Source organism: Chelonia mydas, chromosome 2, assembly GCF_015237465.2.
Source record: "Chelonia mydas isolate rCheMyd1 chromosome 2, rCheMyd1.pri.v2, whole genome shotgun sequence".
Lineage (NCBI taxonomy): Eukaryota > Metazoa > Chordata > Testudines > Cheloniidae > Chelonia > Chelonia mydas.
The window spans coordinates 13,885,565-13,899,477 of record NC_057850.1 but is presented as its reverse complement, the minus strand read 5'-3'; positions in this window follow the sequence as shown (position 1 = coordinate 13,899,477).

Sequence of the window (13,913 nt, the reverse complement as noted above, 5' to 3'; positions counted from 1 at the left end):
TGAGATTTCGAGAGGCTCTGGGAACAAATGGAAAGACTCCCATTGACTTCAGCGGGTTTCCTATCAGGACAACAGAAAGGAAACCTTGGTCTAGACTCTAGCAGTTCAGACATATACAATGGAGCTGATGGGTTCCATCTGACACTGGTTTGCTGTGTGTGCAGCCTTGGGCAAGTCACCTAACTTCTCTGCCTCAGTGGCTCTATCTGTTAAGAAGGAAGATCTATTGGACCAAACACTGCACACACGGACAGAAAATGGGCCTAACACTACTTGTCTTTTGCAAATAGGGCTTGCAAGGGCTTCATTCAGTCATGTGGTAAAAGAACATAAGAATAGTCATACTGGGTCAGACTAAAGGAATTACGCATAGTTTATCACTAGTGTGCAGGTTGCTTCCACAAACCTTCCATGTCTTGTCAGTACGAGCCTGGCTTTGATCCGTTACCAGTTTCAACAGAGTCGTGCATGAAGTGGGGAAGTCAAGACAAATCGCACAGTTTGGCATGAGTGAAGATCATATGCTGCATGCTTACAGTATAAAGGCACATGTAGTTTCAGACGGATGCAATATATTAATAGATCAGACACTTGTGAGGTCTTTCTGGCTGGAGTTGTTCATGGTGTAGGTGGACTTTGAGGAGCGGTTTGCAGTGGGGGCTTAGGATGTGATTCTTCGGGTGGGATGGGAGGTGGGAAAGCCCACCTTTTGAAGGAGATTTAACACAAATGTGACACTGCCTGAAACAGAGAATCTATCGCTTGGGTTTGTGGCTGCAGGCCAGGCTAGAGATCTGATATTTGATGGGTATGTGGGAAGCCAAGAAAAGCATTATGAATCGAAATAATAAAATAAAATAAAATCAAATAATAATTAATAATATTAACAATAATAAATAAATTAATAATTAACAATAATTAATAAAGGTTTCAAACCCACAGCTGACATGTGTGTTTCAGAGAGTCAGTTGCATGCAGGTCAAGACTGTCTCTGCAGTGGGACTCCGGGTGCCAGCTGAAGATTCCAAGCGAGAGGGTGTTATTCACAGTGGGTGGATCTGTCCTTTATCAATATCTCCGGCACACTCAGTGCAAACAAGCTTCTCTGCCATCTGTATTGGCATCTTGTTGCCTGAACAAACAGTAAACGAAAATCCTGCTTCCCACTGATTTCCTGCTCTTGGCACACAAAGGTTCAAACCAATGAAAGTGCCACATGGTCAAAAAGAAAGCGGGAGTGAGCTACTGGACCATGCTCAATGTCGCCCCGCTGTTTGCTAACTCCACAAGCGAGGACAACATGTACTAGGGGAAGATGAGGGTTTCTGAACCTCACGCCATGTGGATGCAGAACTGGAATGGAGCTTCTGGGCCATCAAGTCCAATCCTCTCTTATAACAGGCAACCCTGTCATATAATCCCATTCGTAAATGTATCAGGTGCCAGCTTCATACTAGTTCAGAGGTTTGCCCCCACTACTCCTATTGGGAGTCTGTTCCAGAACCTCCTTCTTCTGACGGTCAGAAACCTTCTAATTTCCAACCTAAATTTATTCATGGCCAGTGTATACCAATTAGTTCTTGCGCTAGCATTGTCCTCTTGCTTAAATAGCTCATCGACCTCCCTGTTGTTCAACTCCCTCCCTTCCCCCCCCCAATGTATTTACAATGAGCAATCATATTCCCTCTTAACATTCAGTGTGATAGGATAAACAAGCCCAGCTCATTAGTCTCATCTCTCTGGCAGAGTGGAGCAATCGTGGTGGCTCCTTTCACCCTCATGATCCCAAAGCACATTGAAAAGATAGGTAAGCATTATCCCCATTGAACAGATGGGGAAACTGAGGCACAGAGTGGGCACATGACTGTCCAAGGGGCATACAGTGAGCCAGTGGCAGCGTGGGAAAAAAGCGCTTAGGAATGCTAACTTCTATTAGCTAACTTCTCTCCTCTTGAGCACAGACCCTGTCATGACACAATAATCTCCATCCTAGAGTTCTTCTGGTGGCTCTATTTCCATCCCACCATCAACCTCAGCCTGGTCCAGTCCACACAAGAGATCCACTTCCTGGACACTACAGTGCTAATAAACGATGGTCACATAAACACCACCCTATACTGGAAACCTACTGACCGCTATTCCTACCTACATGCCTCCAGCTTTCACCCTGACCACACCATACGATCCATCGTCTACAGCCAAGCTCTGTGATACAACCGCGTTTACTCCAACCCCTCAGACAGAGACAAACACCTACAAGATCTCTATCAAGCATTCTTACAACTACAATACCCACCTGCGGAAGTGAAGAAACAGATTGATAGAGCCAGAAGAGTTCCCAGAAGCCACCTACTACAGGACAGGTCTAACAAAGAAAATAACAGAACGGCACTAGCCGTCACCTTTAGCCCCCAACTAAAACCCCTCCAATGCATTATTAAGGATCTACAACCTATCCTGAAGGATGACCCAACACTCTCACAAATCTTGGGAGATAGGCCAGTCCTTGCCTACAGACAGCCCCCCAACCTGAAGCAAATACTCACCAGCAACCACATACCACACAACAGAACCACTAACCCAGGAACCTATCCTTGCAACAAAGCCCGTTGCCAACTGTGCCCATATATCTATTCAGGGGACACCATCACAGGGCCTAATAACATCAGCCACACTATCAGAGGCTCGTTCACCTGCACATCCACCAATGTGATATATGCCATCATGTGCCAGCAATGCCCCTCTGCCATGTACATTGGTCAAACTGGACAGTCTCTACGTAAAAGAATAAATGGACACAAATCAGATGTCAAGAATTATAACATTCATAAACCAGTCGGAGAACACTTCAATCTCTCTGGTCACGCGATTACAGACATGAAAGTTGCGATATTACAACAAAAAATCTTCAAATCCAGACTCCAGCGAGAAACTGTTGAATTGGAATTCATTTGCAAATTGGATACAATTAACTTAGGCTTGAATAGAGACTGGGAGTGGCTAAGTCATTATGCAAGGTAACCTATTTCCCCTTGTTTTCTCCTACCGCCCTCCCCTCCCCCCCCCAGACGTTCTTGTTAAACCCTGGATTTGTGCTGGAAATGGCCCACCTTGATTATCATACACATTGTAAGGAGAGTGGTCACTTTAGATAAGCTATTACCAGCAGGAGAGTGGGTTTGTGTGTGTGTGTGAAGGGGTGTGTGTGAGAAAACCTGGATTTGTGCTGGAAATGGCCCAACTTGATTATCATACACATTGTAAGGAGAGTGATCACTTTAGATAAGCTATTACCAGCAGGAGAGTGGGGTGAGGGGAGGTATTTTTTCATGCTTTGTGTGTATAAAAAGATCTTCTACACTTTCCACAGTATGCATCCGATGAAGTGAGCTGTAGCTCACGAAAGCTTATGCTCAAATAAATTGGTTAGTCTCTAAGGTGCCACAACTACTCCTTTTCTTTTTCCCCCCAAAACTTTTTGCTCTTCAATACAGAACTCACCATGTGTGGAGCCAAGTACCGTCAAATCCCACTAAACTCAAAGGTGCCTGCGGGGACTCAGCCCCTTGTGTGATCAGTCCATCCTGCATAAGGGGAGCAAGGGGAGCAGTGAGGCTTGGCAATGGAGAATAATCTCCCTGAGTGAAGGGCAGTAAACGGGATAGCTTGCAAGGCTTTTGTATTCCTGGGCTTGGTGATAGGGTGAACAATTCACTGCATTGCTAATCAGCAGCATCGGCCTGCATAGAATCTGTTGATCAGTTCTTCCCCACTCTCCCCATAAGCATCTGAGGGACTCGAGCCTATGACAATAGAAAGTTAATAGAATAGAAATCACCACCTGGATTCTAGGCTGGATTTCCACTCAGGGGCCCTGCAACGCTAGAGGCTGCAGGAGTTACTGCCCAGTGGGGCCTGAGTGGTGGCCTCCCGCAGGCCACTGATTGTCTCATGCCAGTATGTAAACCAGGGAGACATTACAGGGCACTGTCTGAGCAATGATGCTGACTATCTGCTTGCTTCTGCTCCAGGCCTTGCCTTATTGTGAACATTAGACTCTGGCTCGTGATGCTACTTTGCCCCTGACTCTAGTACTTGCATCCTGTCTGTAACCTGGTGCCCCACCCTAACTTCCTGGTATCCTGACCCAGCTTGACCCCAACTCCACTACACAACTTGGCAACTTGGTAACCGACCAGTGTGCACCCACAGCCTGACCCTACCACCCCCAGTCCCATAACTCTCTCTGGGCATGGTGCCCATTAAGAGTTGGTTTCTTTTTAATACTGTGTAGCGTACATAGCTAGGGGACATACAAACTCTGTTTCCCGCTGGGAATGAGAAGCACCCCCACACATTTGACGGGCACCTGGTCTCATACAGATGAGAGTGGGCAGCCTCGGATTTTGTAGGCTAAATCTCAGCTGCTGTCAATTAAAGTCGACCTCTGATGTTAAAGGAGATATGCTGTTGAACACCAGTAGAGGATCTGGCCTGGATCTGCCCATTTTTGTGTGTGCTGAATTTTGTGCAGTTGAGTGTGGTGCTTCCATCTTTCTGTGCACAAGGAAGATGGACAGGACCCATGTGGCGTGCAAGGGTTGAAGGCCAGAAGCAAAGCCCTTAGCTGACAAAACACTGAGGCACTGGCAGGTATAATTCCCAGCTGGGGTAGACCTACATGGTGTAGCTCTCCTTGAAGAAGGGCGCTAAAAATAGCAGTGTGACCACAGCAGTACAGGTGGAGGCTTGGGCTAGCTACCTGGGTACAATCCCATCCAAGGTCCTAGGTATGCACATGGGTGGCTACCCTAAGCCGCTGCGGCCATGCTGCTATTCTTAGGGTGATACCTTGAGCACAGCTAGCAAACATAAGCTACGCGAGTTGGCAACTACTCTTCTCACCTGCAGTGTAGACATACCCTTAGGGAAAAATTAGCTTATTTAAAATGTCAGCTAAGACATTTTCATTGACACACTTTCAAACACCACTTGGCAGCAAGTGTAGGAAGGGTTTTTTAACACCTTTAAAGCATGTTAGTTGGCCATGGTCAACCCAAGGGGAGAGTCTTAAGATTCACCACAACCAGCAGTTAACTCTCGTGATGGCTGCCAACTTGTCCAGTTTGCGTGATTGAGCCAGGGACCTCAAAGCGGGAGTCTCTACAGCTAGTGCTAAGAACCCAGGCTGTGCAGTGCTAAGAGACGCATATTCTGTGTGGGTAAAGCACTGAGGGAGACACACAATGACTGGGGAATTACAGCTACACTGTGCAGTACCACACTTATGAGCAACTCTCATTTAAAACATGTTAGCTAACACATGCAAAATAAACATCTTGCTCCCTAGACTTGGCAGGGCCTGAGGGACAGCAAGCAGGCCACGTAGAAACACACCAGCAATTCAGGCCTGTTTTCCAGGAATAAATTAAAATGTGAAACCTTTAAAAGCTTCTAAGAAATGGCTTTGAAGACCACAAATTACACAATGCCTCAGCCAAGCCCCTGCTCATCCACTGCAGAGTTTTCATGATACCTCTAACAGTAGTTCATTTAAAAAAAATTAAAATTGCCTAGTCTTCCAAAAAAACCCTGAAAAAAAAGGCCAAGACTCTCATTGGCATTTATGGGAATTCTGCTTGCACAGGAATTCAGGACTGGGCTCCATATGTACTCCTCATTGTTATGGTGCAATTACCGTACGTATCTAGCTTAACTAAAATACAGAATCCAGGCAGAGAATTTTCAAATAAAACCTTTATATTTAGGGAAAATAAGGCAAGCCTGCGATGCAATTAATGACAATGCAATTCCATTATGCTGTTCTTTTGACAAACTCTTAAGATCCATCGTCCCGGTTTATGATGTCACCAAGACACACTGAAAGAATTAAAGCTTGTAATGCATGGCTGGATATCCATTGCCCTTGGAAATCCTGTTCAGATTCCTCTATTTTGCTGATGCGATGATATCACTGTAGGGTGTAATATGTCTAGATCTATTGTTAAAGGGTTTGAATACATAATGCTATGGACTAAATTGTCCCTTCATTTACACCTGGGTAACTTCACTCTCTGGAGCAGAAGATGAATGCTTGTTTCTGAGGGCAGAATTTGACCATATTGATTATTTATTATTCTATATATTGCAAACAGCTCTGGGGCTTATGCAAGGTAGGAAGAATTGGGTGAAGGAGCGCTGTTTTAAGAAGAGATTTTGAAATCGCAGAGAGGGTATCTGGTGGATGAGAATCAGGAAACTCTTCTAGGAACTTCAGGCAGCAGGGAAGGAACAGAGCATGGGGCATGGAGATGAAGAGAAAAGAAAAGCAAGAAGACTGGGAAGAGTATAGGGGATGGGAAGAGGAGCAGGGGAGAATGACAGCAGAAATTTGGGTGAGGGCAAGATTATGTACACTGTTGCCTACCATGCTGACTAATATTGTCTTTTTATTTCCTTGTACTCCACATCATTCTGTCTGTTGTCTCTTGTCTTATACTTAGATTCTAAGGATCTTGGGGCAGGGCCCATCTTTGTTCTGTTTGTACAGCACCTAACACAATGGAATCCTGGTCCATGACTAGGGCACTGTGATGGGACAGAGAGGCCCCATGCCAGCAAAGCAGGGGTTAAGGAGAGTCTCTGGGCCCTGATAGCCCCTCCCTACTATACCTGCAGCCAATGCCAAGCTTGGAGAATAAAAAGACAGGGCCTGGCTCAGTTCAGGCCTGACTGGCCAGGGAATTGAATGGAGTTATGCCTGAAGGAAATGTCTCGTGTGCAGAAACACCTGATAGCTGGAGCAGCTGCTGGGGAGAGGCAGCAAGAGCCCAAGGAGTGAGCCAGGCTCAAAGCAGAGACTGTTGGGAATCAAGGCTAAGGAAAGGGCAGGAATGCCCCCTTGTCCCTGGATGATGGGGGCTGGCCTAGTAATGAGTTATGTTTGCTTTGTAGAACACTTTGGGGCTGAACCCCTTACCCCTGCCTAGAAGGGGATAAAATTGGAGGGACTAGTTGCTAGAGGGCCAGATCCTGCCTCTGTAGACCCTGGAGATAGACTTCCTCCCCACTCCCCAAGAGACCTGCAGCTAAACTGTGGGACCTGGAAAGTTCATAAGGGGACGCTATTCCAGCCAGACCATTGCAGGCTCATAGGTGCTACTGCAATATAACTAATAACAAGCAGTCAGTGAAAATTGGAATTATAGTGCAATAGACTGGGACTTAGAAGATCCTGGCTCTACATGTGTGTGACCTTGGCCAAGTCATTTTTCCTTTCCTTCTCCTCTTGCCCATGTCTGGGACTGTCTCTTACTTGGTTTGTACAGTGTCTAGCATAAAGGGGCCCTGATCTCAGCTGGGGCTTCTTGGTACCACCGTAATACAAATAATTAACAGTAATAGATTGCACTGTAGTGCCTCTTCATCTTTTGCGTTTATTTTTCCATGGCATGTATGGGAAGGAATGAAAATCAGCAAAATAGTCCCAAGTCAGACTGTAGTTCTTGAGCACTGACACCATATGGATGCTTAGTACTTGTTTCATTGCACGGTGAACTCAGTACTCTACTGGCATTAATTATTGCCCGTCCTTTCCTTACCCTGTGACTTCTGGGGCCATCTCTGTGATATAAATAGAAGACTAATGACAAGCTGCATGTTGCTCGGGAGACCTCATGTTAGTTTACAGCATCTCTCTGATTATTATTTTTCTTAATAGAGAGGAGATAAAATACAGATCTTGCGAGCGAGACGTGGGATTTGTAATTTGCTCAGATTTTTCCAAGAGCTAATGCATGATGAAATATTTATATGCTTTTCTCTGACTGCAGCATTTTGAATGTGCTAGGTTGTTTATGGCTGTGTTTAAGAACCAAAGGAGAAGGGGTGTTGGTGCATTCAGCAGCAGGCTTTCCATGTCGAGTTTTAAACCAGCACTGACACAACCAGTGCAAACCTGTGTTCACATGATGTTAAGGGTCTGATCTCCACCATAAAGGTTTAAGAAATTCAGAGTTTGTCAACCAGTGGGATTCTTTGCAGGGAGAGGTCAACAAGTTAAATATGGTGGCTGGATATTAAAGTCTGGGTAAAGCTATGGCCACTAAAGCAGCATGTGTAACTGTGCTAGGTGAAATAATGAGGACACCTCATATTTCAGGGTGCAAAACACTGTCTGCAGAGGCTCAGAAGGGAATCGAACCCACAGCTCCACCATGCACAGCACTGCACAATTACCTAGGTCTTTTATGAGTAGGTTTTATCTGAGTCACAAAGTATTGACCACAGCTGAAGGAAGGATACCACAGTAATGGGACCAATGGGCTGATCAGCTATGGTAACACACTATGTTCCTGAACCTCCACTCTGATACATTCCATTGGGGCCAGAGACTACAGTATATAAAATCACTGTTTGTTAGGTACATTACGACTTAGGATACTGTTCCAGAGTAACAGCCGTATTAGTCTGTATTCGCTCATGCTCAAATAAATTGGTTAGTCTCTAAGGTGCCACAAGTACTCCTTTTCTTTTTAGGATACTGTGTCAGCCTTAACGGTGACATTATGGTGGGTTTAACTCACCCCTTTAGGGCTGACTTTAAGTAAGTGTAGCTGATGATGATAATCATCATCCTTTGCTTGTAGCTGGAGTAACAGACTTCTTTCTCCCAGTGGAGAGATAGAAAATGTATAACTGTGTGTGTGAAGGAGTTTTATTCATTTGCATTAAGTTTTAATGCAAACAAAGGCATCTGTTCCGGCTTTTACAGACATTACCTGTGTGGGGGAGTAGAGCGGAATCTGAAGACACTCCACCATAGAGGCAGACCCTGGAGGAATTTCCCTCCAGGAATATTGTCAAAGCAGGAACCATGTGGCACTCTTTCACAACATACTTACGCTCTTCCTCCAATACTGGCCTAGCTCTGCTGGCTGGTGCAGGAAGTAAATGGAACTACTTCCTTTGGGGTGTCTATTGCTACTATATAAACATACCCCCTCCCTGCCAGTTTTAGGTGTCTGAGAGCCTATCAACCAAGACTGAGAAGACAAGGAGAGTCTCTCCTTACAGTCTCTCTTCTCTTGTGCACCCATGCGGTTCAAGTCACAATCAAGACCCTCCATGATTCATAAACTATCTAATTCTTTTTTATCTCTCTCTTAAATCAAAGACTTTTGCTTCATTGTCTCCTGCTGCATGAAGGTCAAAGACTAGCGGTGCATACTTGAGTAATTCTTTATACCTCTTCAAGATCACATCCTTTTGCCATGTGTCACTGGTTTACACCCCTGCCTTCTTACAATTACAGGAAGGTGACCTGACCACCTCTTACCCCAACCCATGTGGATGTCTGAAACACTCTCTGGAGGTCCATGGGTAGGTAAGATTGGAAGTCGTTTTTCAGAGAATGGGCTTTCTCTCTCTTTGTAAAGAGACCAGAGGCCCCATTGCACAGAAAGAGTTTTACAGAGGGCCATGAGAAAAAGAGCAAATTAGAAATACTGAATATGGTATACAATACATTTGACTGTAAAACTTATATGCTAATACTGTGGTTCTCAACCTATTATACATTGTGGGCCGCATATGCCATAGGGACCGGGTGGCAGGACAGCGGCAGCCCAGACCCTGACCCCGTACCCCTGCTGCTGCGGAGCTGGTCAGCTGCCTACCCCAGACCCCCACTGCCTGGCTGCCTAGATAACGGAGCTTGCTGGGCCAGCCAGTAGAGTTGCCAACTCTGACTGAAGCTATTCTGAGAGATTTTTTCCCCCAACATGACGTCATGTCATTTTCTTAAAATATCCTATTAAAATCCTCTGGATTGCTTTCAATAGTCACTGGAAGATTGATGCCGATTCTGGGAGACTCCAGGCCAATCCTGGAGGGTTGGCAACCCAACTAGCCAACAGCCTGGACCCCTCTGTGCTGGGCACACAGCCTTTAGCACACAGCTGAGCTGGGCTAGTACCTGAATTAGGTTCTTCTCTAACAATTGTCAAAAATACCACCAACAAAAGAGCATCTAATATGAAAAAGAAGCTCAAATATCTGTTTTAAAATAAGGAAACTGACCTGGAATAACGTATTGAAAGGAATGCAAAGAATGAAAACATTTTTTCCCCATTGGGAATAGAGGATTTTATGACTTTCACCATATATACCAAAAGCCGCATGGTCCATTATCACTGCCTGGGTCTAGTTTTTTTGCACATTCAGAAAAATGGAACATGTGCTCACTAGCCTCATCTTATTCATTTCTATAGGTGCCCCAAATGCTACAGTAGGTTAATTCAAGATTAATCGACATACACAGATATCATGTGAAACTGCAGAGGGTCAAATCCTAGAGTCCTTACTTTTCGCTATGTTGACACGTACAGCGGCGTGTAGAGTACATCCACTACACGCCCCTTGCACAGATATAGATAGAAGTGGAGACGGTGAGGCACCGCTGGGGTGAGTAGAGTAAAAACATTCCTGAACCCTAAGGGCAGGGATCTCAAACTCAAATCACCACGTGGGCGACATGAGGACTAGTACATTGGCCCAAGGGCTGCATCACTGACACCTTTTTGTACACAGAAACAAAAGCCCCCGCCTCTGCCCCCAGCCCCGCCCCCCACTCCACCCCTTCCATGAGGCCCCACCTCTGCACCGCCTCTTCCCACCCCTTCCCCGCCCCCCATTCCGACCCCTTTGCTAAAGTCCCCGCCCCAACTCCTCCCCCTCCCTGCCCCTATTCCAACCCCTTCCCCAAATCCCTGCCCCGGCCCCGCCTCTTCCCCGCCTCCTCCCTCCTGGAAAGTCCTAAGTGCCACCAAACAGCTATTTGGCGGCGGGAAGTGCTGGGAGGTAGGCGGAGGAGCGGGGACGCGGCACGCTGCAGGGGAGAGGCAATAGGGCGGTGGGGAGGGGAGCTTGGCTGACGGCGGAGTCAGCACCTATGGTGGGCCGCAGGAAATAAGTCCGTGGGCCGTGTGTTTGAGACCCCTGCCTTAGGGTATGTACCTTACTTGGCTCTCTACAAACCCAAGCAGTGCCTTCCCCATCTACACTGCTGTTTTTAGCAGGGTCGTGCTGTTCACCCCGGCCACAGACTCTGGCAGACGCGAGCTTCCCCTCTGCTGAAGCCTTTCCCTGCTGCCTCCCTCCTGCTGGAGCCTTTCACTGCCGCATGTAGCTACATGCTGCAGTGCGGACACAGCCTGCTTTTCACTGCCATGTGTAACAACACATACCCTAGATGCTACCGCCAGTGTAGATAAACCTTAGAGATCTGTGTTAACGTTGATAATGATTTGTATTAATAAACATTTATATAGCACCAGCATCTAAAGACCACAAACAGGGGCCCCCGTTGTGCTAGGTGATGTACAAATATAAACAGTTCCTGGCCTGACTTCTATTCACAGCTTCCATTTATTTAACTCTAATGAGAAGTGCCGGTGTTCTCAAAATTGGGCCAGGTGTTGAGGCTCCTAAATGTGGAGTTAGGTGCCTCACTTTAGGCACCCAGGTATGCAAATGTGTGAGCCTTGGCCTGTCGTTATTCATTGTGCCCTACTCTAAAACTTCTCAGTGCAGATAACAGGCTACAACTGTCTGCAGATTGCAAACACCAAGAGGGAGAGGAATTATTTAGGATATTACCAGAGGTTATGTGACTAGGAATATGCAGAAATGCAATTCTCAGCTTCTTAGACTGTTAGGTGCTGCGGATTTGCTAAAGCATAGTGGTACAGTTTTTCCTCACCCTTGGATCTAATCCTGTTCCAGCTGAAGTTGATGTCAAAACTCCTATTGATTTCAGTGGGGGCAAAGCCAAGCCCCTAGTTACCCAATCCACTGCAGTATGGTTGCAGTTTTCTGGTTGTACATATATCTCAACATCTATGCAATGTGCAAATCCCAGTACTCTGACTAAGAATGGGTAACAGCCAATCAAATAGCAGAGTTGTGCTTAATTGGATCTGGTTAAATATTGTTGTGGAATGAAATGTGATGAAACTAAAAAAAAAGGGAAAAAATCAAACTGAGCATCAGCAAAACGTCCTGATCTTTATTAGCAGTAGGACAGCCTCCCTGGAAAGTACTTGGGATGTTAAATATTAGACTGGTCAAAATCGTAGGGAACAATTCTGCATTGTGAAAATAAGAGACTGAAACAGTTAACAGGCCTTTTCCATCTATGCCTTCTGTGATCTGTGATATTTAGTGGCCTTGGATCTGATCAGTATCCACAGAGCTTAATATTTAACGCTGACATCTTTTGCACAGTGTTGCAGAAACACAGTATGAGCTTGAGCATTGTATTGCTCAAAACAGGCTTTTGAAAGAGCTAGTGCAATGTTAGTATCAATCCTTCCACCGGATCCAATTCTGTCTTTCTTCGCTACGAGTAGAAAAATGCTAAGCATTGTGATGTAGGGTGTCACGCTAGCTATATCTCTGTGGTTGCGGGAAGGTTGGGGACTATACTCCGGGCAGGGGAAGCTTGGAGTGAGAGAATGCCAGAGAGAGGGTCAGGCCTGGGGAGAAGCTCAAGCGGAGAAGGTAAATGAGAGACAGGTGGAAGTGGAAAGAGGGCAAACTTAAAAAGGAAACAAGGAGAAACTAAAGGGAGGAACCAAACTCTGGGAGGGGGCAGAAGAAACTTGAGGGGGGGATGTGGAGGAAACGTGAGCAAACAAGGAAAGGGGAATTGAATACAGGGGAAACAAGAGGAGGACAGATAATGGATTTGACAGGGAGGAAGAGAGAGGAATTGAAGGATCTGATGGTGGGGCTTATGTAAATAAGGCAATGAATATTCATATTATATGCAAACTATGATATTACACTGTTTGCATAACATCTCAAGCTTTCTGAACCTGCAGCCATGACAGGTGAGGGGGACAGAAGGATTTTGCCCATTCAAGGCTGAAGTGTGTTAGCAGAGCTGTGTATGGATTGCTAGGCAGTATCAGCTGGGACACACCATGCCTGGCTCTAGACCATGCCAGTCACTCCTCAGTCTTTTGTCAGATTAATGGATATGTGGCAAGTAACCAAAACAAAGATTCCCAGTTAGATTTTGTTACTCTATTATAGCTGATGGCGTAAACCTCTTGAGGACTGTTAGTACAGCAAGCAAATGGCATGAAACCTTTTAAGGAACCACACTGCAGTAAGCCCATTTTCTTCCTTGATGAGCAGGTGTGACTGCGTGTGGGGGTGTGGGGGGGTGAGGGGGGTACAGGTCCCCTTCTGTTTTGATCAAAAAAGGATGTGAGTTGTTATAGCCACCAGCTACAGAATTTTGGCTCTTTAGCTCAATGCTGTTTGCTCTAAAGGTCCACTGTTCAGTCCCCAGGGTGTCCGGCAAAATGGCGGCCATCACACAGGCAAGTAATTTTCCAAACACTTTGTGAATAAATTAAGGACTAATGTGCACTAATGACACTTAACACATGTGTCAAATGCGATGCATGAACATTCAGTGGGACTCTGTTCTGGAAGGAAGGGCATGTTCATTCTTACATGTGGTGTAGGGCAGACATTCCACCTTGCATGCTAGTATCAACGACCCTGTTGGATCTCAGCCATCCAACTCAAGAGCTACTTGTAGGGACTAGGACTACCCAATGGGAGCCCTCCTCTTAGAGGTCCTGATCTATTGGATGAGTATGGCAACAATAGGACAATGCAGGAACTATGCACTGCCCTCCAAGCCCTACCCCACAATCCCACACTGTCTGACAAGCCCAGTGTGCTTTAACTTCAATACAATATATGTTTTAGGAATAGTAACTTTTTACCTTGTAAATTGTCTCTCTCTCCCCTTTTTATTTCCTTTTCAAAGCAGATTCAATGCTCATGAAAGATGCTGGCCTGACAGCCCCAAAGACTGGATTCCTTTCTTCATT